General features: G+C 41.1%; 1 protein-coding gene, 1 non-coding gene and 1 pseudogene across 2 annotated transcripts in view; 1 reads left to right on the forward strand and 2 right to left on the reverse strand.

Annotated features, from left to right (window-relative positions):
* Tafa4 (TAFA chemokine like family member 4) overlaps window positions 1–25,665 on the forward strand; it is a 191,178-nt gene that overhangs the window by 87,694 nt on the left and 77,819 nt on the right. The window lies entirely within an intron of this gene.
* Window positions 10,542–10,642, reverse strand: LOC123455413 (annotated as a pseudogene).
* LOC123455375 lies at window positions 12,963–13,065 on the reverse strand. The gene has a single exon (XR_006633864.1). It is a non-coding gene; the product is annotated as a U6 spliceosomal RNA (small nuclear RNA).

Genomic DNA, 25,665 nt, shown 5'->3' on the forward strand with positions numbered 1-25,665 from the left:
AATGATTGTTAATGAATCTTCACATGCAATCACAACTAATTGTTCCCAATCAAAAATACATGTAAGATTAATAATTTTTACAGTTTCCCTCCACTAGTGATGGTAGGCTATTTTGGTTTACTAACCTTATATCCTTGGGAAGTAGTTTTGAATAATGTGGTATCAGCCCAGAATTTCTTTCTGTGAATCAATGAAATGAGCTAGCAAGAATGGATTTCGATGTATGTTTCTAGGAGAGAACAGTCAGATTACTTTATCATGTCAGAAAGTCTAGAAAATGAATATAATCAGGTGGCAGGCTAAAAAATATGGAGTCTGGCTTTTTTCTCTGAAAGTTTCAGGTTTTAGAAATGGAATCTCTGCCTTGGATGGAGAACAGAGGTATACTATAAGCTTGTGGGTCATGCTTGGCCTGTGAGTTCATATCCATGTCTGGAATATTCCATCAAAGTTCTGATTTGCAGCTTCTGGTCTGTAGATCTCAGAAGCTGCTGCTCCTTATATATATTCCACTTGCTTCTGTGTCCCATGGATATGGCTTCCTTTGTCAGTGGCTTTGTAGTCTTTGAAGCTTCTAAGTGATGCTCCATAACAAGAAATCAAGGCATGGTATACCTCCTCATGAAAACAAAGAAAATTCTTTGCTTTTTATTTCCCTTCAAATAATGGTATGTTCAAAAAAGAGTGAAAGTCCTTTGCTATACTAATTTCCTAGGGTTTCAATAAAAATCTACTGTAAACTGGGTCATTTAAGAGAATAAACATTTGTTCTCACAGTTCTAGAAGCCAAAAGTCCAAAATGAAGGTGTTGGCAATGTCTGATTCTCTCCGAAGCTTCTAGGGGGAATACTTGCTTACTTCTTGCAGCTTCTAATAGCCCCAGGCATGTCTTGGCTCACAGGTACAGCAGTTCAGGCCTTGTCTCCTTTCTCATATGTTCGGTTGGTACACACACGTGTCCTCCAGTGGGAGATAGCTTAACATGTGTGCTGTGCAGTCTGATTGTATGAATCATTTCTCAGTGCAGTGTGGGCAGGTAGTTAGCGTGATGGACCAGATGAACTGAGTGCTAATGTGGTAAGAGATGATTACAGCTATAGTGGCCTCATTTCAGTTATTTACTCTTTATTCCTATTTGGTCACATCTCTGTGAGTTTCTTTTCCAGCAATCACATAGGGGCTTGCCATAAATATTTCAAAAGAAAATTTGTATGTTTAGCAAATGGGCATAGATGTCTGAGAGCCATAATAGCCAAAACTTAGTCGTTGACATGTGCTGCACACCTTCATCAGGACTAAAGAGGCTCCTAAGGGGAAAAGGTTGCAAATGTCCCATTTTGCTTTTGTTACTGTGCCATTGTAACACTCTGCGTCCTGGATAGAATAGTCTAGACATGTCTGATTGGAAGCCATCAATTCAAGTGACTTTTATCTCCATATGAGCATGGCAGTGACGTCCTACTTGAGAATTTACTGTACAATTGTGTCAACTTTTCCTGAGGAGATGAGAACAAAATTATATTCACCCCAGGACAGATCAAAGAAACAATTCCATCCAAGTAGCTTAGTGAACCAGTGAGTTTACTGGGGTTACTCACAGGAGTATAGATGAGGGATTGCTTACAAGAATACAGATGACTCAAAGACAGCTGCCTCACTGAAATATCTACCCAGCACTTGTGTAAAGTCACAAAAGCTCTCCCTGAATCTCACTGTTACAACTGGCGTGGCAGTTGTGCAGGTAGAAAAGTCTCCTCTAGCTAGGAGCTGTTACTGCTTACATAACTTGGGATTTTCTGAATCTTGTGAGTTTCAGGATTTTCCTGAGACTTGTGAGTTTAAGAACTTTTTGAGTCTTAACAAGCTTCTTTTAGGCTAGATAGAATGTTTCAATTCAGAGGAAGTTGCTATATAACAAACCCACATCACTTGAATAGTATTCTGAGCCTAGTCCTCTAACTCAAAGATGAAATATTCTTATTTTATTAAACTATCACTATCCTCACCTTCTCCAGTCTGACCATCTGCCATTTACTTAATATATTTTGAACATTTATGTTTAATGTAATTATGGATATATTTGGACTTGGGTTTCTAATCATATTATTTATTTCCTGCTTGTCACCTCTGATTTTTGTTCTTTTGTTTTCACTTTATTACCTTCAATTGAGCTATGTGAATAATTTATAATATCTCATTTTAATTTACCTGTTGTTTTGCCTGTAACTCTGCAATTTTTTAGTGGTAACTCTAAAACTGTACATAACATTATTCATACTTTAGAGTTAGTAATTTGAAACTTTAAGCACATATGTAAGTCCAACAAGCACATAGTTCCTTTGTCTTTTCCTCTTTTATATAGTAGTTTTCTTATATATTGTTTCTACATATTGAATAATCCTACTAGACAATGTTATAATTTTTGTTTTCATAGTTAAACACTTTTTAAAATTAAGATGCAAGCAACATTATATTTACCTAGACTGATGATGTTTTATGTGTTCCTCTGATACAATTTCCCTTTAGCCTGAAGAATACACTTTAGCATTTCTTATGGAGTGAGGTGGCTATTTTTAATTGTACTTTAATTTTGGAGGTGAGCTGTCACTATGGTTCCAGTGGTGTGTATGGGTATGTGTCCTATGTTTTTTTTTTGTTGTTGTTTTCTAGTGAAAAACAGTTGATTTATGTAGTGGATGTTTCTGCAGTGCATACTATGTGCCTCAACAGCAGGTGAAACAGCCAAGGATATAGCAGTGAACAAATGAGGAAAATATTATTTGCCCACTTCAGCATTAAATTGTGTGAGAAGGAAATAGACAGTAAATAAGCAAGTAGAACATGGTTTATCAGATGCCATTCAGAAAAAAAAGGCAGAAGTCAGAGAATGCTCCCTATACTAGCTTCACTAACGTGTATATTTGTCAGTATATGTTAGTCAACTATATCAGTATATTTGTCAACATAAAAATTATATACATTTAAGGTATATAATATAATATATCCACATTGTAAAATGAGTACCCACCATGAAGCCAATTAATACCAATGGCTTCATAGTTTCCATTTTTGTCTGCACATGTGGTGAGGGTACTTAAATTTTAGTTTCAGCATATTTCAAGCAATTAAAACAACATGGTACAGGCATTAAAACAGACACATAGACCAAGGGAACAGAATTAAAGGCCCTGAAGTAAACTCACACCTACACGGTCAACTGATGTTTGTCAAATGTAACAAGAGTGCATGATGGGACAAGTGAAGTTTCAATGGTGCTGGAAAACAGGATAGTCACATGTGTTAGGGGTTTCAAAAGAAACAGGTCCAATAAAATAAATATCTATTACAGAGATTAGATATGCTTATAGAATATGGGCTGGGCAGTCCAATAACAGCTGTTTTCAGAGAAGAATCAGAGGAGTAGTGAGGAGACCAGTGTCACCAGGGTCATGAGGAAGCAGTGGTGAGGAAGGTGGCTCATGAGTCAAGGCTAGGGACTGTAGTTGATGATTTGATTCCTGTTACATATTACTATGTGACGCCCATCTAGGAAAAACTATTTTATTTTTAAATTTTCATCCTGGGACTGGAGAGATGGCTCAGCCATTAAGGTGTTTGCTGGCAAAGCCTAAGGACCTCGATTTGATTCCCCCAGTACCTACATAAAGCTGGATGCACAATGTGGTGCATGCATCTGGAGTTCATTAGCAATAGCTAGAGGCCCTGGAACCCCCCCCCCCTGTATTTCTCTGCTTTCAAACAAATGAGTAAAAATATTAAAAAAAAGAAATGAAAAAAAAATTAACTCTTCTGAAGTTATAACAGGGATCAAAAGGAACTTCTTGAACCTAAAAGGAATGGATGGATCTTGTCTCTTGAAGAACTGTATGCATTTCAGCCTTCTAATTTTGCAAGACTAAATGGAGAAAGAACATTAAATTACATCCTTTGAGTTTTTGGAGTATTTGTGTGCACACATATGTGCATGTTTGTGTGGATGTATGTGTGTGTACAGATGTGTGTGGAAGCCAGAGGATAATCTTGGGTGTTTGTGGTGGTTTGGTTCAGGTGTCCCCCATAAACTTAGGTGTTCTGAATGCTAGGTTCCCAGCTGATGGATATTTGGGAATTAAGGCCTCCTGGAAGGAATGTATTGTTGGGGGTGGGCTTATGGGTATTAAAGCCAGTTTCCTCATGCCAGTGTTTGGCACACCCTCCTGTTGCTGTGGTCTATCTTATGTTGGCCAGGGGGTGATGTTCCCCCTCTGCTCATGCCATTGTTTTCTCCTGCCATCGTGAAGCGTCCCCTCGAGCCTGTAAGCCAAAATTAACCTCTTTTTCCCAGAAGCTACTCTTAGTTGGGTGATTTCTACCAGCAATGTGAACCGAACTGCAACAGTAAAGTGGTATTGAGGAGTGGGATTGCTGCTAGACACCTGACTGTGTGGCTTTGACCTTTTGGAGCTGATTTTCAAGAGGAATGTGGGAGGATTTGAAACCTTGGCCTAAGAGATGCCTTGCAGTGCTGTAAGTACAGCTTGATGGTCTATCCTGGTCAGAGCTGAAAGACCTGAACGCAGTAAGAGCTATGGACTGTGAGGTTTGGTTTATGAGGGTGAGAAAGAGCTTTGCTTGGACTGGGCTAGCAGTTTGTGTGAGAAGCTTGCTCTTGTGCCCATGTTCTGAGAAGTTGTGCAGGGTTGCTTTGCATAGAAATGAACTGGTGTGTGCAGAGGGATATGGCACACACACAAAAAATCTTTGGGTGAACTTTTGAGACTGGGCTAGCTGACCTGTGCTGGGGCAACAAGAAGAATGTAGACTCTTTAGAAGGGGCCTGAGTGCTCAAGGAGTGTCCTGTTCTTCAAAGTCTGCTTTAATCCCCCCTGGATTAACAAATTGGCACCCTACCTGGTATTGTGGAGTATAAGAAATGCTGGAAAGAGGGTCATTGAGTTTGCAACATGGTCTTTTGTTTTGGAAATGGCCATGGGCAGTGTGAAGCGGGTTTGCTGGTTGCCTGCATAGAGACCCCATGGGGCCATGAGGATGAACCGTGGCTTGCAGTGGAGACCCAGTGGAGATGCCGGGACCATGAGATGGCTGCCAAGGAGCTGCCGGCCCCGATGAAGTTTTCCAGGACTGTGAGTAGCCTAGCTGGAGGGGCGGAATTGTAACGCCAGAGACTTGTTGCTGGTTAGAATTATAGGACTTGAAGATTTGTCACTGGCTAGAGTTGCTGGACTTGAAGCTACAGAGTTTGATGTTTGCCCTGGTTGTTTTAAATCTTGTATTGGTTGAATGTTTCTTTGCTTTACCTAATGCTATCTTTTGCAGTGTGAATATTTATTCTGTGCCATTATGGGTGTTTTGAGGTTATATTTTGGTATTACGGCTCAGTTAAAAGATCTTGAACTATGGGGATGTATGAACATCATTGGGATTGATAAAAAACTATGGGGACTTTTAAAGTCAGACTGAATGCATTGTATTTTACATCATGTATGGATATCAGTTTATGAGGGCCGGGGCGGAATGTGGCGGTTTGATTCAGGTGTCCCCCATAAACTTAGGTGTTCTGACTGCTAGGTTCCCAGCTGATGGCTATTTGGGAATTAAGGCCTCCTGGAGGGAGTGTATTGTTGGGGACAGGCTTATGGGTATTAAAGCCAGTTTCCCCTTGCCAGTGTTGGGCACACCCTCCTGTTGCTTGTCCATCTTATGTTGGCCAGGGGGTGATGTCCACCCTCTGCTCATGTCATTGTTTTCTCCTGCCATCATGAAGTTTCCCCTCGAGCCTGTAAGCCAAAATAAACCTCTTTTTCCCAGAGGCTACTCTTAGTTGGGTGATTTCTACCAGCAATGCGAACCGGACTGCAACAGTGTTACTACCCTTCTGTTTTTGAGATAGTCTCTCATTGGCCTAGAGCTCCCCAAGAATGTTAGACTGGATGAATAGCCAGCCACAGCGATCTGCCTGTCTCTGCTTTCCCAGGGCTGGGATTAGATTATAAGAGCATTGCCGCCATGCACACCCTTTTTTAATTTTTAAAAATCTGGGTACTGGGATTTGAATTCAGATCTTCATGCTTGCAAGGCAAGCACTTTATCAAGTGATCTATCTCAGACCTACATCTCTTGATTTTTAAATTATAAAAAAGACTTTTAGGAGCCTAGAGCCAAATGAAATACTTGTGAGTTGGAATTGAGCTCCAACCTCCTGGATTTTGAGCTCTGGTATTATCACACAGCAACTCCATTCTCTAATCTTTAACGAAAATAGTAAATTATGCATAGATGGCTTCAGCTCTCATTATGTTCTTTCTGCCTTGTTTACAGCTGTAGTCAGAGACTGTGCCTTAGCGGATGAAAGTGAAACATTTTATGTGTAAGCGTCATGGTGTGGAGTGATTAGATGTGACCTGGCGAGGAGAATCATGAGGCTTTGGTTTGCAAGTGTCTCAAGGACGAGTCCCATGATGCCACTAGGCACTGGCCCTCCTCCCTTTCTCACTACATGGTGGCCTTTGGACATTCATGTGACTTTATTGACTGAACAGTTTATTATACTTAGCATAGCTTTCTCCACAGGCTGGTGATATAATTATGATTGTTATCGTCTCCTTATCTTTCTTCTCCCTTTTATGATATGAAAACCTCTATTATAAATATGTGACAATGAGGGCATGTGCTTTTCCTTTTTCTCAGCCTAATGGATGAACAGCTGGGAGTTAATGAGCTTTTAATAGTGAGTGTGGGGGGTTAGTTTGTTGCAGTTCCAGTCTCCCTTGAATACTCTAAGGTCTCATTGTTTTTTTTCTTTTTTTGTTTCCCCTTAACATTAGCTTTATTGATACCTACAACATCTGTTTAAAATTCATTCAGCATGGAGTGGATATATTTCTCTTTGGATCACCTTGGCCTCAGCCGACTCTCCTTTAATTATGAGAGTCCCATGGAACTTCACAGGAGATTTTATGTCTTCATTTTTAAAGGACTTCAAAAATGTTATGTAGGATTAAATTTGTATTCTGCTCAGAAATAACTTGCATGAGCTTTCATATATTTTTCTTGACCCTTTCCAGTTTTCTACTCTAGCCTTAAAGGTAAAACAAGACGAAAGCCTTCTCCCACTAATACATTTTCTTGCAATGCTCTTAGCTTTTATTTTCCATTTATCTTTTCATTCTAAATTAAAATTTCCTCAGACCTATCCACTGTAAATCCTAGGTTGCTACATAATTTCCTATGGTTAAAAAGAAAAAAAAAAATTAGGCTGGAGAGATGGCTTAGCGGTTAAGCGCTTGCCTGTGAAGCCTAAGGACCCCGGTTCGAGGCTCGGTTCCCCAGGTCCCACGTTAGCCAGATGCACAAGGGGGCGCACGCGTCTGGAGTTCATTTGCAGAGGCTGGAAGCCCTGGCGCACCCATTCTCTCTCTCTCCCTCTATCTGGCTTTCTCTCTGTGTCTGTCGCTCTCAAATAAAAAAATAAATAAATAAAAATTTAAAAAAAAAGAAGAAAAAAAATTTGATTGGCAATAATAACTATGCACTTTGTAAATCACCACCTCTAGCTTATGAATCACTTTCTTGAATCTGTATTTTTCTCATCTGCTATTCAGTATTACCTTCTGAAATGAGCTGGGCACATATTTTTACCTTTTTATGTAACAGAAACCAAAGTACATGCATTGTTATCCAAGGTTGAATGGCTATTAAAACTAACACAGAGACGCATGGGACACACGTACAAAGGCTGTAATGCAGAAGTTAGCCAGTGATAACCATTTACTTGGGCCCTTTCTGCATTTTCTCCTCCATATTCAAACTCATCTTTACCTTTATATTTTTTAACTAGTTTTCATACCAAACCACACCTTGCTTTACTTATTTTCATAGACTTGATATTAAACATGTGGCAATAGGCCACATGGATCACTCTTCTGCATTGTGAGGATTTATTGGAGTTTATATCTAGTTCCCTCTTAATGCTCCATTATGTTGTTCCTTATTTTTCAGTATCTTTTGTTTCCCCCAAAACAGGGTCTCACTCTAGTCCACGCTGACCTGGAACTTACTCTGTAGTCCTAGATTTGCCTCAAACTCATGATGATCCCCTACCTCAGCCTCCCAAGTTCTGGGACTAAAGCTGCTTACCACCACAGCTGGCTATTTTTCATTATTTCGGAGTACTCCTTTGAGTAGTCCTGTGCATGTATATTGCAAATAAGCCTATAGAACAAACTCCTGGAAGAATTGATGAGTTAAAGGTTATTTAAAATTCTGGAGGTTGGGGAGATGTCTCAACGGTTAAAGATACTTGCTGCACAATCCTATCAACCCAAGTTTGATACCCTGCACTCCTGTAAAGCCATACACACAGCAATGCATTTGTCTATAATTCCAACATGCCTTTGGCAATAGAAGGTAGAACCTGGAGAATCTGGAAGCTTGTGGGCCAACTTGTTTGGCCTTCCTGTTGGCAAAACAGGAAGAGAGATCCTGTCTCAAAAATGGTAGATGGAAGCAAGGCGTGGTGGTGCACACCTTTAATCTCAGCAGTCAGGAGGCAGATGTAGGAGGATTTCTGTGAGTTTGAGGCCACCCTGGGACTACATAGTGAATTCTAGGTCAGCCTGAGCTAGAGTGAGATGCTACCTCAAAAAAGGAGGGGGGCAGAAGGATAGGCTAGGGATATGCCTCAGTGGTTAAATGTACTTCCTGTGCAAGCAGGAGGACCTGAGGAAGCCCAAAGGCCACCTAAAGAGTTTGGTGTGGCCACATATGTCTGTAACTCCAATCCCATTGGGGATCAGAGATGAGAATCTTCAGACACACACACACACACACACACACACACACACACACACACACACACACACAAGGCAAGCTCCAGGGTCTGATAGAGACTATAGCTCAATTAAGACCTGGTGGGAAGAGTGATATAGTAGGATACCTGATGGTCTGCCTGGCCACTGTAGGCAAGCACACCCCACCACAGGTTAGCATATGGGGTACCACATGGGCATATATATGTGCATATACCCCTCCAAACACAAAATAAAAGGTGGGCCGAGCATGGTGCCACACACCTTTAATCCCAGCACTCGGGAGGCGGAGGTAGAGGATCGGCATGAGTTTGAGGCCACCCTGAGACTACATAGTGAATTCCAGGTCAGCCTGGACTAACACGAGACCCTACCTCAACAAAACCAAAAAAAAAAAAAAAAAAAAAAAGGGGAAAGAGAGGGCTGATACCCTGAGGTTGTCATATGACTTCCATGTGCATAGTGTGGCACATGTGTACCCATATACATACAAGTTAAAAATTCTGGTGCATATTTAAAAAATATCCTAGACCTTTTATTATAATATTTATACAACATAACACTTATAAGAAAGAACATAATTTCCTCTCATGACCTCGCCTCATGCTTGCATTCATAAAGCTTTTGTAGTTGTCGTTCTGACTTATTTTAACTTCTTTTTTTTGTTTATTTTTATTTATTTATTTGAGAATGACAGACAGAGAGAGAGGAGAGTGGGTGTGCCAGGGCTTCTAACTACTGCCAATGAACTCCAGACGCATGCACCCCCTTGTGCATCTGGCTAACATGGGTCCTTGGGAATTGAGCCTTGAACCGGGGTCCTTAGGCTTCACAGGCAAGCGCTTAACCACTAAGCCATCTCTCCAGCCTCAAATTTTGTCTTATGTTTATTTATTTGAAAGTGACAGACAGAGAAAGAGAGAGAGAGAGAGAGAGAGAGAGAGAGAGAGAGAGAGAGAGAGAGAGAGAGGGGGGGGGGAATATGGGCATGCCAGGGCCTCCAGCCACTGCAGACAAACTCTAGATGCATGTGCCCCCTTGATCATCTAGCTAACGTGGGTCCTGGGGAATCGAGCCTTGAACTGGGGTCCTTAGGCTTCATAGGGAAGCACTTACCTGCTGAGCCATTTCTCCAGCCCTTAACTTCTTTTTAATATAATACTTTAATATATGAACATACTGTAAGTTGGTCATATTCCCATTGGGGTATACTCTTAAGTCCCCTTTCCACTGCCCCCCCCCATTCCACTGAGGGTTGTACTCAGAGGGGTTATCAATATATACTGTGCAACTGAGTATACCTTCCTACCCTGTGGCTCTTGTATTCTTTCTGTTCCCCTTTTTTTAATGTTCCCTGAGCCAAGAAGGGGCTGTTTTTATCTCCTTTAATGTTGAGCTTTCAGCATTCTCTGATTTTCTGCTTTGATGAATTTTGAGTCTCCTTAATGTGTACTGCCATCTCCCTGGAGGAGGCTGTCAGGCTAGCAATGAGAGCAGCACTCATGTTTAATTGGATGCTTCATCTGTAATGTTTTCTGGCCTCTGGGGATGTGATACAGACAACAAGCCTTGTGCTGGGCAGTCAGCTTTCTTTTTTATTGTTATTCTGATGGGTCTTGAGTCTTCCTGGTATTTGCTGTCATCTGTAAAGAGCAGATTCTCTAGCCAAGATTGAGAACAGCATGGATCAAGTGATTAACAAAAAAAAAAAAAAAAAAAAAAGAATGCTTCGCAAATTTGCATGTCATCCTTGCATAGGGCCATGCTAATCTCTGTATCATTCTGATTTTAATATATATGCTGCCCAAGTGAATACTTAAAAAAATTTTTTAAGCAGTACAGAGAGAGAGAAAAAAAGAATTGGTGTGTTGGGGCCTCCAGCTACTGAAATTGAACTCCGGATGCATGCACCCCCTTGTCTGTATTACAACATTGCGTGCTTGCATTACTGTGCAACTGGCTTATGTGGGACCTAGAAAGTTGAACATGAGTCCTTAGGCTTTTCAGGCAAGTGCCTTAACTGCTAAGCCGTCTCTCCAGCCCTCAAGTATTTTTTATGTATAACCAGTGAGGTAGTTATGAAGTTTTCTGTTTTGAGTGATTATATTGATTATCTTGGTGAATTATATTGATCTGTTTTTAGAAAGAGGAAGAGAGAGGCAGAAAAAGAGAGGGAGGGAGGAAGAGAGAGAGAGAGAATGGGCATGTGAGGACCTCTAGCCACTGCAAACACATTCTAGATGTATGTGCTACCTTGTGCTTCTGGCTTTATGTGGGTATTGGGGAGTTGAACCTGGATCCTTAGGCTTCACAGGAAAGTGCCTTAACTGCTAAACTGTCTCTCCAGCCTGTTTTTTTTTTTTTTTTTTTTTTTTTTTAAGTAGGATTTCTCATTCACTGAAATCCTCCTACCTCTTCTTTCCCCAAGTGCTGGGATTAAAGGTGTGTGCCACCATGCCCAACTCCCTTGATCTGTTTTTAGTTTTTAATTTTTATTTATTTATTTGAGAGTGACAGAGAGAAAGAGGCAGATAGACAGAGACAGACAATGGGCATGCCAGGGCTTCCAGCCACTGCAAACTAACTCCAGGCACGTGCGCCCCTTGTGCATCTGGCTAACGTGGGTCCTGGGGAATTGAGCCTTGAACCAGGGTCCTTAGGCTTCACAGGCAAGCACTTAACTGCTAAGCCATCTCTCCAGCCCCTCCCTTGATCTGTTTTTAAATGTTGAACCATCTGTGCATTCCTTGGATAAAACATACTTTGTCATGATATATTATTTTTGATTTGCTCATTTTTATAAGTTGAAGACATGCAGATCATTGGTATTTGGTACATTCATAATATTGTGCAGCCACTATGACTATCTGGCTCCAGAATACATTCATTATTCCATATAGTGAACCTCATATTTATTAAAGAGTTATTTTGTGGCTTTTCTTCCCTTAACCTTGGTAAAAACTAATTTGTTTTTATTTATATGAATTTAGCCTTTTCATATAGATGAAGTCATATAGTATGTGCCTTTTTGGTCTGCTTTTTTTTTTTTTTTTTTTTTTCTTTTCAGGACCAATAACATAATGACATATGTCACAGAACTAAGTGAAAAACCCATGTTAGGCAAAGGAGGAAGTGTATAAATGTCTCTTTTGGAGCTTAGAGCATGATGGTGAAAAGGACGGGTTGTTAAAAATTAGGCAAGAGGGAGGAAGGAGGTTGGCAGGACTTGCTTACATTACATATCTGTGCACATCAAGGAAGGACACTCATCCTGCTAAAGCCTGACTTCTTTTTATAAATTAATTTTTATTTTCTATCTGTGCCTCCTGTTACTATATCTTTTTGAGTGTAGCATTTGGTTATTCAAGGAATTTTTCCAACAGTGACAAATTTATTTATTTATTTTTTTAATTATTTATTTATTTGAGAGTGACAGGCACAGAGAGAAAGACAGATAGAGGGAGAGAGAGAGAGAATGGGCGCGCCAAGGCTTCCAGCCTCTGCAAGCGAACTCCAGACGCGTGCGCCCCCTTGTGCATCTGGCTAACGTGGGACCTGGGGAACCGAGCCTCGAACCGGGGTCCTTAGGCTTCACAGGCAAGCACTTAACCGCTAAGCCATCTCTCCAGCCCCACAGTGACAAATTTATTTGCATAAGGTTCATAACAAGTACTTATTCTCTTAATTCACTGTGTCCTATGGTGGCACTTTCTTCTCCATTGTTGATACTAGTAATGAGTGTTTTATTCTCTTTTGCTCTTGGTCTGCCTCGGGAGCACTGATCAGTTTTATTGACCTCGTTAAAGAATAGATTTGTTTCATTGCTGCTTCTTCATTCTTTTCCAGTTTTGATTTTCATTCATTGTGATATGATGATGAATGTTACCATTTGTTTGCACTGGATTGTTTGCTGTTTTCGATTGTTTCTTAGTTTGGAATCTCAACGTTTTGTGTCAGTGGCGACAGTGAGGAAGACACAGCTCTGTCCTGTCACCTGCAGCAGCCTGAGGAGGCCCCTCAGTCTCTTTGGGACCCTGACTCAAGTATGAAAACTTGGCTTTGATACAGAAAATAATTTCAGGGTTAGCCAGTATGAAAAGAATTAGGGTTTATTTTTATTCATTATTATTATTTAAAAATATGGAACCCTTCAGGAATTTGCATGTCATCCTTGTGCAGGGATCATGCTAATCTTCTCTGTATTGTTCCAATTTCAGCATATGTGCTCTCAAAGCATCGCTATTTATTAGTGTTGTTTTGAGTTTAGTATGTGTGATGATGCAGTGTGTGTGCCTTGTGAGTATATGTGTGGGGAATTCTCGTTGTCTACTGTCATTCCTCCACTTGTTTTCTTGAGATAGTCTCTCACTGAACCTGAAACTACTGTTTTTGGACTGGCTGAGCACCAAGGCCCAATGTGTCTCCTGTTTTTGTTCCTGCAAGACTTGGAATTCACTATGGAGTATCAGGGTAGCCTAGAACTCACAGCGATCCTCCTACCTCTGCCTCCCACCAATTGCTGGGATTAAAGACGTTGCACCACCAAATTTGGCTTATGCTCAGCTTTTTACATGGATGCTAGAGATTCAACCCAGGCAGTCTCTGATCCTCTCAGCCTTGCATGGTTGTACAGCAAGTACTGTTAGCTGCTGAGCCATCTCCCCAACCCCAGAGTTTGGGTTTATTAAAAGGTACTTTTAATATAGATTTTGAGCATGATGGTTAACAGAATGAAAAAGGCTTTCAGGAAGAAAGTAAGATGTACCTGAGAATATGGTGTGGGTTTCTCTAAGAAACTCACATTTCATTATCTTTATGATAATCATATGTAGAAGGTTGATGGGTTTTGAAGCTCTTATCCTCAAAAAATTGCTAAGGAACATAAATGAAATTACAGAGGGGTTCCTGTAAAGCACTTGACAGGATCACACTTGGTAAGATAAATGTCTAGATCCCACTGATGCAGGAAGTCAGGAAGTCTTTACTATAAACAAAATTAATATTCTTCTTTGAGATTCCCAAAAAAATGTCTGTGTAAGGAATGAAGCCCTATCCAAGATCATATTAGTTCAGGGCTTAAGCCTGGCTCACTGTAATTTTAACATGAAATATCTATATATGAAAGGAATATTGTCTCTATGTAGGTACCTTTTACAGCAAATGTTAATTGTATTTGAATCTTGCTTCTCAGCTGGCTAGAGATTTCAACCAGACTCTATAGCAGTGGGCTCTTTTCCTTTTGTGTGTCCCCATGATTTGCTCTCTTTTCCTCCCTTGCCTCACTTTGACTTAAGACTTTTCTTCTTTCTGAATATGTGTCTATTTTTATAATTTCCCTCTAGGTCACTTTTGCTGTGTACCATAAATACTGTACTGTTTTAGCCACAATACTTCTAATTACTCTCATGATTTTGTTACTGCATTTGTTAGGATCAGAGCCCAGGCTCTGTCAGCCCTAATAAACTAGGTTCAGCCACCCACCTTCAATAGGCTAATTAAACAGACAAGTAATGGTGAAAAGCAGAGTTGCATTCAATGTGGCCACACTGGGAAGAGGAACAAATAAAGAGGTTCAGTGAATCCCTAAAGTTCATCTTTGGGTTCCTAGCATGAGGTTTAAGGTCAAATTAAAAGGCAAGTATGCATAACTGATCAGTTTTGGTCCCACACATCATTGACCCATTATTGTCTTGGTTCCAATGTTTCTTACAAAGTAGTCTTATGGGTTGTCAGAACTGTATGAAATCATTTTCTGAGACAAAGTCCCCTTCTGGCTGGAACCAGGGTTCAGTCTTTTCTTTCTCTAAGCAAGTGAGACCTGGGGAAATATTATTTCAATATTCTGATAGCTAAAGGAAAGGGCGTAAGTATCTCTCCTTAGAATATCTTTGCTCCTGTTAAGACAGATAACAGGTATTCACACAATTAAGGTTAATATATACTGACCCCATTAAGATGATAAAGTTTCTCTTTTTGCTTTATTTTTTATTTTTTTGAGGTAGGGTCTTGCTCTGGCTCAGACTGACCTGGAATTCACTATGCAATCTCAGGCTGGCCTTGAACTCATGGCAATCCTCCTACCTCTGTCTCCTAAGTGCTGGGATTAAAGGTTGCACCACCACGCCTGGTTCTTTTTGCTTCTTTTTAAAATTGATTCCTCTCTCCCTCCCTCCTTCCCTCCCTCTCTTCCTTTCTTACTTATTTGAGAAAGAGAGAGACAGATAGAGAGAAAGGATACACTAGGGCCCCCAGCCACTACAAATGAAGTCCAGATACATGTGCTACCTTGTATATCTGGCTTACGTGGGTACTCTGGAATCCAAACTTGGGTCCTTAGGCTTCACAGGCAAGCACTTTAAACACTAAGCCATCTCTCCAGCCTTCTTTTTGCTTCTTGTAATAGTACTTTTGTGGAGACTGATTTACTTTGCAACCTGATATTAATATAGTCACTCTAGGTTTTCTTTCCTTTGTATAATTCTCCAACATTTCATTGTTTTGCTTTTAACTACCATATGTATTTATGATTAAAGTTAGGTTTTGATATTTATGAATTAAAAAAATCTTTGTGTTTAGTTTGTATAGATGGTTTACATTTAATATAGTTTTGGACATAGGCTTAAATTGGTCATTTTACTCTTCATTTTCTACTTTTATATTTATAATATTTTAATTCATCTTTATTTTCTATTTTCTTTTGAATTAGCTGAGTGTCTATGATAATATCTCCTGCCACAATTATTAATTATCTATACTTTTAAAATATTTTTATGTACTTGTTTGTGTGCCTATGGATTTTCCAGGGTCTCTTGCCACTGCAGATGAACTCCAGATGGCTTTCTGTGGGTATTGGGGAGCCAAACTCAAGCTAGCAGGCTTTCTATGAAAGTACCTATAACCACTAAGCAATCTCCCCAGCCCCTATGCTACTATTAGTGGCTCTTATACTCTACTATCCAACATGGTAGCTGCTATCCACACATAAGAATACTGCTATTTAAACCACAGTTGAAATTTCATGTTGTTAGCTAAACTAACTACATTTCAAATGAGCATTATTTACACATAGATAGCAACTACCACCTGGATGGTACAGATATGAAACGTTTCCATAATCACATAATATGTTCTTGGATATTGCTGCTTTGAAGTTCAACATTTCAGCAGCATTCTTCACAGAATTAGAAAAAGTAGCCTCACAATTTCTATGGAAGCACAATAGGCCTTGGGGAGCCAAAATTTTCCTCAGCAAAAGGAATTCAAGACAACATGATTTCAAGACATACAATAATAATAAAATAATAAAAACAGCTTGGCACTGACTGGTTCAACATATATAATTCTAACATCTCACAATCTTCCTTCAAATAATATATACTGTTTTTCATATAGTGTAACTTCATTATATTAGCATGCTTCTACTTTGTTTGTTTCTTGGGTTGTATTTTTAAATCAGGGCATTACTATGCTTGTTTTAAGCAGGTATAAGGAAATTAAGAGAAGTATCTTTCTTATTTATTCACATTTGTATGGTTTCTAGCACTTTTAGTTTTCTTGTATAGATCCAGATTTCCATGTAGACTCATATTCCATCTGCCTGAAGGAATTCCTTTGTTATTTTTCTCATTCTGATAATCACTTTTCTGAGCCTTTCTTTATCCAGGATGCCTTGATTTTGGCTTTAAAATCTATCATACAGATTAATATATATTGTGATGTTTTATTATTTCTCCTTAGATTTAATGATGATTTAGTGGTATATTGCTTAATTACAGGTTTTTTGTTTCTGCTTTTCTTATTATTGGTTTCTATTTTATTTAAACTGTGTTCATATAACATTTTCTTTACCATTTTAATACTGTTGAGTTTAAGACTTATTGTCAGCCTACAATATGGTCTGTTCAGATAAAGTTACAATATATGACCAAAAATAATGTTCTACATATATCAATTCCAAACTGGGAGGTGGTATTGGTCTGATGGTGCATTTTGACTTTGAGTAGTGGTTCTGCTAGTTGCCAAGTGGGTAAAATCTCCAAGTAAAATATCATCTCTTCCTTTTATTTCATCACTTTGCGTCATGTATTTTTAAGGTCTTAAGAATACACTCATGGTCTCTTTATCTTTCTGGATTCATTGGTTATCATGGAATGTTCCTCCTTATTCATAATATGCATTTTTTTTGCAATTCACCCTATGTACTCGTAATGCAGTGATTCTAATCATTTTATTCTTTTTTTAAAATTATTTATTTATTTGAGAGCGACAGACAGAGAGAGAAAGACAGATAGAGAGAGAGAGAGAATGGGCGCGCCAGGGCTTCCAGCCTCTGCAAACGAACTCCAGACGCGTGCGCCCCCTTGTGCATCTGGCTAACGTGGGACCTGGGGAACCGAGCCTCGAACCAGGGTCCTTAGGCTTTACAGGCAAGCGCTTAACCGCTAAGCCATCTCTCCAGCCCTAATCATTTTATTCTTATGCTTCTTATTCATGGCATATATTTTTCCAACCATTTATTCAACTTTCCTATGTCAAGTTATAGATACTTTATTTTGCCTATTCTGAAAATGTTCTGTTATTGAGCCCTGAAGTTCATTAGCATTGATTGTAATTTCTAATATGTGTTGGTGTGAGTCTTCTAGTTATTTTATTTTCAACATGGTGTTTCTCTTTTCTGGCCTTCCATTCCTATGTTCTTCTATTTTTGAATAATTTCTGGAGTTCTTCTTCAGTTTTTATGCTGTATTTTACTTATTGTTTTGAATATATGATTCTAAGTTGTTTCTCCATTGTCTCTGGGTCACCTTTTCTTGCTTTCTTATGTTTCTCATCTTCTGTATTGATTGCTGGAAAGTGTGTATAGGACAGGAGACAGATAAGCATTACTCATGATCAGAAGGAGATATATCTCTTCTCTTCAGCCATTAACTTGAATCCCTCCCACCTGAACTTGAGCTGGATACATATTCTGCCATGGATCTCATTGACCCCAGCCTCTCAGAGCCTCCCATGTCCTCAGAAGGATACTTTTGCAACCTTATAGTCAGTGTGGGACCTGTGTCATCAGCAGACTATTTCAGAGTTCCTGCTTCATCCTTAGCTATAGGGCAGGTTCTTTACTGTTGTACTATGGAAGTGTCCTTCCTCCTGGTCCTTGTCATTTCCACTTATTGACTTAGCCTGATTGTTACTAAGTAAAAGTCTACATTGGGAACATAGGTAATTTTTGGCTTCTTTCCTCCAGCCTCAGTCTCAGGCAAGTATGCCATGTCTCAACTTCAAGGAAAGGGCTTTCTTAAAGCTCCTGTTTTCCCCACTTTCCAGCTAAACTTTTCCTTGTGTTTGTAGAGGATGGTGGTTTAGAGAGGGTGTAGGATGCCCTTATCAATGGTAACAGTCTTCTGTTTTCTTCTTTAAAAAACTTTTGTATTTAAAATCTTCATACCTATGCATAATGTATTTTGCTCATAATTCACTCCAGCTACATTATTTTATCCTCCCTCTTTTGTCCCCTTCGATTGAACTCCTTTATCTTTCCAACTAGTCTCTCTTCTATTTTGATTGCTTTTTTTTTTGCTTTCCTCCATCATCCATGACCAAATGTTGATGATCCCAATGTTGTGCATGTCTTGTGGTATTAATGACAGCTGCTGTGAGGTCATGAATGCAATGGCGATTTCATGCCTAGAAGATAATGTCCCAAAGTAGCCCTTTCCATCATAAGGATCTTACATTCTTTCTGCCCCACTCTTGTAATGTTCTCTGAATCTTGGAAGACATGCTAGAGCTGTCTCCCTTAGCACTGGACACTCAACAATCACTTATTCTTAGCACCTTGATGGGTCTTGGGTCTCCCCAGTTGTTACTGCCGTCTGTAGAAAGAAGCTTCCCTGAGCGCCGAGGTGAGAGCGCCACCAGACTATGGCAGACTTCTGCGTTTTATCCTGGCAAAGTGCTGTGAGTGAGCAGGTTTTCCTCTGCCTTCCCAAGAGTTAGATGGTTTTTGTGTGGTACAAGTGTGAGGAGGTAAAGTCAGGAGTTTCATTTCTCTGAAAGCAGTCCCTGAGTTGTATCTGGGACAGCAGTGACATTTGCAGAGTGAAAAGTTCCAACACTTCATTATGCCTGTTTTCTGGTGACAGCTGATCACTGACCTCATAACTGTACTTCACTTTAAGTCCTCTTGGCTCTCATGCTTTGTGCCTGTTATGCCCAGTTCTCGGCATCCCCAGTAACCACCAAGGATTACCAAACACACATGCAAAAGCAAAGAGCTTTATTTTGGGCTTAAGCTCGGACTCTTGAGTGCACCGGCACAGTGGATCCATGCAAGAGCCCTGCGTAGCGGGAGGGCAGGGCTTTTATAGGGATTTGAACAAAGAAGTAGGGGGTGGTTACATGATTGGTTGGTTTAAACAGTAACCAGAGAGGCAGAAGGGACAAGTCTTGGGCATGCCTGGACATGTCTAGGGGCTGACTCTGGCCCTCTGCCTAAGCGAGAATTTGAAACTTAGGCCTAGCTGGGGCAGTGTCGCGAGCACTCTCAAAGATGATTAGTTGAGAGGATTCCGCCCACGAAGGTCAATGATACTCAGACACTGGTATACTTGCAAAGGAGTTTACTGGGATGAAAGTCACACACAAGCAAGTCCAAACTATCACAACTAATGTTATAGCTAATATAATATATAACCAAGTTATATTCATCACTACTAACACAAGAATATTTCTAACGAGTCTAACATGTATACAACCTGATAACGCGAGACTTGGGTTGCGACGTCTCGGGTGCTTTACGACCTGGCAACGCGGGGTCCGTGCTGCGACTTTTTCTCTCGGTTCGCGGTGTTTTCTCGGTTCGTGGTGTTTCAAGCCGAGTCTTGATCGTTCGGACAGCGTGTCGGGCAGATGAATTCGGATCGGTGACGCGTCTCGCGGAGGTCTCGGTCCGGACTGCTGAGTAACCTTTCAGTCAGTTATAGTGTCGGGAAGACTGAGCCAACGGTTGCTGAGCAGCTGGGGTTTTTATACCTTCCACTACTTATCTAGAGTTCCACACACACACCTGCTAATCTCTACTATGTCACCGCACACAGCTTAGTCTTAGTTTTGTTTTTTACAAGCTTTGACTTTGCACTTTTTACTCTCACAACAAACTTGTTTATCCTAAACTGGCCCTGGGCCATATGCTGGTTCTTACATGCTCATAACAGGCAGCATCTTACTGAAGCCAGTCATGGTGCCAGTCTGGTTTCCAGATCTTTCATTCCCCCCTCTACTTGTAACTTAAGAGGACCCAATCTTGGGTCTTTATTAGGGAAGAGGTTGTAAAGGATGGTAGTGGGTTCTTAGCACCATGAGTTGTACTGTGTTAATTTGTTCCCTGACAAAAAGATTAGTTTATTGATTATGCAGGGTCTAAGGGTTAGTAACAGCAAAAATAGTATCAAAAAAAAAAAATAGTATCATAAAAATAGGGGTCCAGCTAGGGCAGAAAGCAAGGTTGTTAAGCATGGGGACCAATCAAACATGGATTCATACCAATTTTGATTCTGTTGTCTAGCTTTAGCCCTTTCCTCTAGTTTCTTGCAGACCATGGCTAAGCTATCTCTAACGATACCTGAATTGTTGGTATAAAAACAACATTGCTCTCCCAGGGCTTGGCATAGTCCTCCTTGTTGTAGGAAGAGTAGATCTAATCCTCTTCTATTTTATAATAACTTTTCAGCCAGTGAATCTATTGACTGCTCTAGGTGATGAATGGACTTTTTTAATTGAGTGAGATCTGAGTCTATAAGGTTACTTAAGGCCTGGAAATTCTGATTTTCCCTAGATAAGACCATTGTTCCAGGGCTGATTCCTGCAGCTATGCAAGACCCAATTAACATTGAAAGAAGGATTGCTGAAGCCCCAAGATCTCGTTTTTTGTCTGTGATGGTCCAGGGCTGTTTCCATATACAAGCTGAAAGGAAGGTCATAAACTTGAGGGAATAGTGTAACTAAAACACACATACTGGAGTCCTGAAGAAATCGTGGGTGGATGCAAGGGGTCAAGCCTGTGGTGCAAGCAAACCAAGTTGTGGTTACAAATGTGTTTAAGGTGAAGGGAATTATTTAGATTTCCCCCTTTCCCTATTACACATAGTCCTTGCCCTGTTACAGCTTGAAGGGTAAGGATAGGAGATTCTCCCAAGAACACCTCAGCAGGCTTTCTGGGGAGATGACAAGTTTCCAACAGTAGTCCAACCAGTATAGTGTGGGGGCCTGGGATCTAAGCAAAGGCAGCAATCCTCTCTGGTGAGGTTAGCAGTACACTTAAGGAAACTAAAGGTGAGATTAAGTAATCTGAATAAATTGCATGCACCAGGGACCTCAGAGGGATACTTGGTTATTGGGGTTGTAATCCAGTTCATGGGGGAGATGGTGCTCAAGACTGAGGTTGGTACTATAGGCTTTAGAATGGACAAGGCAGGAGCTGCTGGTCCTATAGCGACAGGGGGAGGCCCTGTCAGAACAACCTGACTCTGGATCTGCAAGAGGAGTTCCCTATTCTGACTAATTGTATTTTTGTATAGCCTCAGACCCCAAATTTTTCTGGCTTCCCATCCTCTACTTGTTTGTCCCTTTTCTGTTATAGAGATGGAGATTGGGGTTTCTCCTTTCTAGTAATGTTCGATTGTTCTACCAATCAGTATAAGGTCCTGAGTTTTATCTTTTACCCCAAGAAGCGTAAGTTTCACAGCCCCACTTATAGCAAAAGAAATTTTCTGTCCCACCACAAGTTCCATAGTCATTTGTCCCTGGACAAACATAAAATTTGATAGTTGCAAGCTTTTGTTCCTGGCAGTCACTACCACAATTAGCATTGTTCTCTCCAACTTGATATGATGGACAATTCTTATTTTTGTACTCTGGAACTGGGTCTGGGTGTTGCCATATGGAGCTGGCTAGGGCACAAAGATCTTGGTGAAAGACGGGGAAGGTGGTACTTGCTGGGCCAGTTAGTATCAGTGTCTGTACCTCTCTCCCCAAGTCTTGTGGGGAAGTCTTAGGGCCTCAGAGTATCCATTTGGTGGTGACAGCCCAGTGAGGGTTGGGAGTACATACAGTTAGGAGCATGGTTAAGATCAAGAGTGTTTGAGTCTGAGCTTGAGTGGGGTGCTGCATTCCTGGTCGATTTTCCATTGTGGCTTGTACTCTTTGGGTTGAGCCAGGGGACCTGCGGGTCAGATGTGGGTGTGATGGATCCAAGTGGCAATTCCGTCTATCTTCACAGCTGTAGGTGTGGTTAGGATGACGATGTAGGATCCTTTCCAATGGGATTCAAGCATTTCGTGATGGTAGCGATGAACAAACACCCAGTCTCTCAGATTGTAACCATGAGTTGGTGGGGGAGGTCCCATTTTATATATGGCCTTCAGTCGTGGCCATACCTCTTTATGGGTTCTGCTGCCATGTTGAAATCCCAGTCTGGCCTAGTCAAATGGAAGAAGGTATCAATGATAGCCTGATTATTGGTGGGATTCCCATCAGTGCCCGGAACCAATTTTCGGGCTCCAGTCTGGATTCTCTCTCTTTCCTCTGGAGTAAAGAGAAGCTGTAGCAATTGTTGACAATCATCCCAAGTTGGTAGATGGGTGAAAATAATAGAATCCCAAAGGTCAGTAAGTCCCTGCGGTTTTTTGGAAAATTTAGGAGTTTGCATTTTCCAATTATAAAGATCAGTAGTGGTGAATGGCCAGTAGTGAAGTGGATGATTACCATCTTGGTCTGGAAGCTCCGTAATCTCAAGGGGGGAATACTGTGGCCTCTGGGTGTGGGGCTTGACTCTGAGGGGGCCCCACTATGAGTGTGGGGAGGGCTTTGTATGGGTGGAGGTTGGGCTGGTGGTGGCGGGCCTTGAGGATGTGGCCCTGCAGGTGGAGACAGGTTTATAGGTGGGGGAGGGGAGAGGGGAGGGACGATTAGTTCTTCGTCCTGCGAGTTTGGGAGTACAGGATGTAGAGGAGCAGAGGGGAAAGAAGAGAAGGAATCATCTGCTCTCCTGTGTAACCCAAGAGGGAGGGCCTTCCACCAGGTCCCACCAGACCAGAATATAGGGGATTTGGTCTGGGTGGCCAGAAGGTCCCTGAAAGATGTTTTCCTGGACTTGCTGTATGACCGGTAAGTGGAAGGTGTCCTCTAGTGGCCAGATCACACTGAAGGTGGGCCACTTGCTCCTGCAAAGAGGGATGTTTCATTTTCTTTATTTCTACACTGAGGTTATTAGCCCTAATTTTAACGTCCTGAAAGTGGTCCGTCAGTAAAGAAAGCAGGGTAGTCTGCATCTGTCCCATCTGTCCATAAAAATAGTACTTCCAACAAAGAAAAGGAAAAAGAGACAGCAAAAAGTTCAGCTGGCCAGTGACTACAAAACCGAAACTGAGACAGTGGCTTCTTGCCACGGTAGCAACCTGCATTGCCTCTGCAAATCTACCAGGGGAATGAAATCCCCCTCAGGTGGGCCTGGGGCACCCAGGACCAGCCATCCAGACAGAGTGGCCTCCAGGGGTGGAACCACCTAACCACAATTTTCTGATGAAAGGAAGGATTTTTAGGAAAGACAAAACGTACTTGCCAGCTGGCAACCTGAGCTCCATGTGTTGGTGGTCCTCAGGGGTCTCTGTGAGGATCCCAGGACGAGCCTCCAAATGTTATGCCCAGTTCTTGGTGGCCCTGGTAACCATCAAGGAGAACCAAATATGCATGAAAAGGCAAAGAACTTTACTTCTTGCCTAAGCTCAGACTGTTGACTTCACTGCCACAGTGGATCCATGCAAGAGCCCCGAGTACTGGGAGGGCAGGGTTTTTATAGGGATTTGAACAAAGGAGGAGGAGGGTGGTTACATAATTGGCTGGTTTAAACAGTAACTGTACTTGTATTCTTTTGATTGGCTGGGGCAGAGAGGAAGAAGGGATAAGTCTTGGGCGTGCCTGGACATGTCTAGGGGCTGACTCTGGTCTTCTGCCTAAGTGGGAATTTGAAACTTAGGCCTAGCCAGGACAGCGCCTTACTGAAGCCCATCATGGCGCCAGTCTGGTTTCCAGGTCTTTCAGTCCCCCGTCTTTTTCATGGGTATCAGTAGAGGACCTGTCGCGAGCACTCTCAAAGATGATTGGTTGAGAGGATTCCACCCACGAAGGTCAATAATACTCAGATGCTGGTGTACTCGCAAAGGAGTTTACTGGGATGAAAGTCACACACAAGCAAGTCCAAACTATCACAACTAATATTATAGCTAATATAATATATATCCAAATTATATTCATCACTACTAACACAAGAATATTTCTAATGAGTTTAAAATGTATACAACCTGATATCGCGAGACTTGAGACGCAATATCGCGGAACTCGGTCTCAACGCGAGACTCAGTCTGTGAGATTTCTGACGTCACAACCTGGCGACGCGGGGTCCGTGCTCCGACTTTCTCTCGGTTCGCAGTTTTCAAGGCGAGTCTCAGTCGTCTCGGTTGTTCAGACAGCGTGTCGGGCAGATGAATTCGGATCAGTGATGCGTCTCGCGGAGGTCTCAGTCCGGACCGCTGAGCAGCCGTTCAGTCAGTCATAGTGTCGGGAGGACTGGGACAACGGCTGCTAAGCAGCTGGGTTTTTTGTATTTTCCACTACTTATCTAGGGTTGCACACACCTTCTGGTAATCTCTTACTATGTCATTGTACTCAGCTTTTTCTTAGATTTTTGCTTACAAAGGTTGACTTTGCAATTTTACTCTCACACACAAAGAAAAACAAACTTATTTATCTAAACTGTCCCTGGACCATATGCTGGTCCTTACATGCTCATAACAGGACCTTAGGATAGAGTGATTGAAAATGCCCTTGTGTGAGGGGAGGGCTCCCAGCTCACATCTGGCCTTTAGGAAATTTTTAAAATTTCCGTTGTTTTCTCCATTACCTACTTTTATGGCGGTCATTGTTTTCTCTGCTTGCTCTGACAAAAGTCAGTTAGTGTCCTCAGAGGAGCTAGCCATCCTTTGGAATGCAGTTCATCCACATTCTTTGTTGTTCTTTGCTGGTGCATAGAGATTAAACTTTTGTTGATTATCTAGCTTTGTTCGCTGTTGTTACAGTGGGAGAACCTCTCTTGCAGTTTTCTACATCTTAGGTGTAAATGTAGATCTCTAGTCTATATCTCATTTTTTAACTTGTTAGGACCCTGTAATTTTCTTTTTTGCATAAATATATAATTTTCTTTCCTTATGCCTAATTTATGTTTTGATTAGAAAGGGCAATGTAAAATTCTATTATATAAAATGAACAGAAAAGAATCATATTCTCTCTCATATGTGGATCCTAACTTTTAATATTTATGTATGTAAATAAGGGCATGTGAGATGAACAACCCGGAGAGGGGAACAAGAGGTGACAAAAACATGGGTGGGAAGGACAAAATGAAACGGTATGAAGGCTGAAAGGAGGCTGTGTTGACAGGAGAGGAGGAGGGCAGGAAAAGTCAGGAAACAAAAAATAGTTTGAAAGCAACCTTATGAAATTCTTTGCTAATAAAAGCAGATTAACTTAAAAATATGTTACAAATAAATGTTTCTCATAACATGTTTACTTTCTTTGTTTTGTTTTTCAAGGTAGGGGCTAATCTAGCCCAGGCTGACCTGGAATTCACTATGTAGTCTCAGGGTGGCCTTGAACCCATGGCGATCCTTCTACCTCTGCCTCCCAAGTGCTGGGATTAAAGGTGTGCACCACCACACCTGGCTATGTTTACATTTTTTAACTTTACAGTTTAAATTTTCCTATAGCTTTGTATGTTAATTCACAC

Source organism: Jaculus jaculus, chromosome 16 (assembly GCF_020740685.1).
Source record: "Jaculus jaculus isolate mJacJac1 chromosome 16, mJacJac1.mat.Y.cur, whole genome shotgun sequence".
NCBI classification, from domain to species: Eukaryota; Metazoa; Chordata; class Mammalia; order Rodentia; family Dipodidae; genus Jaculus; species Jaculus jaculus.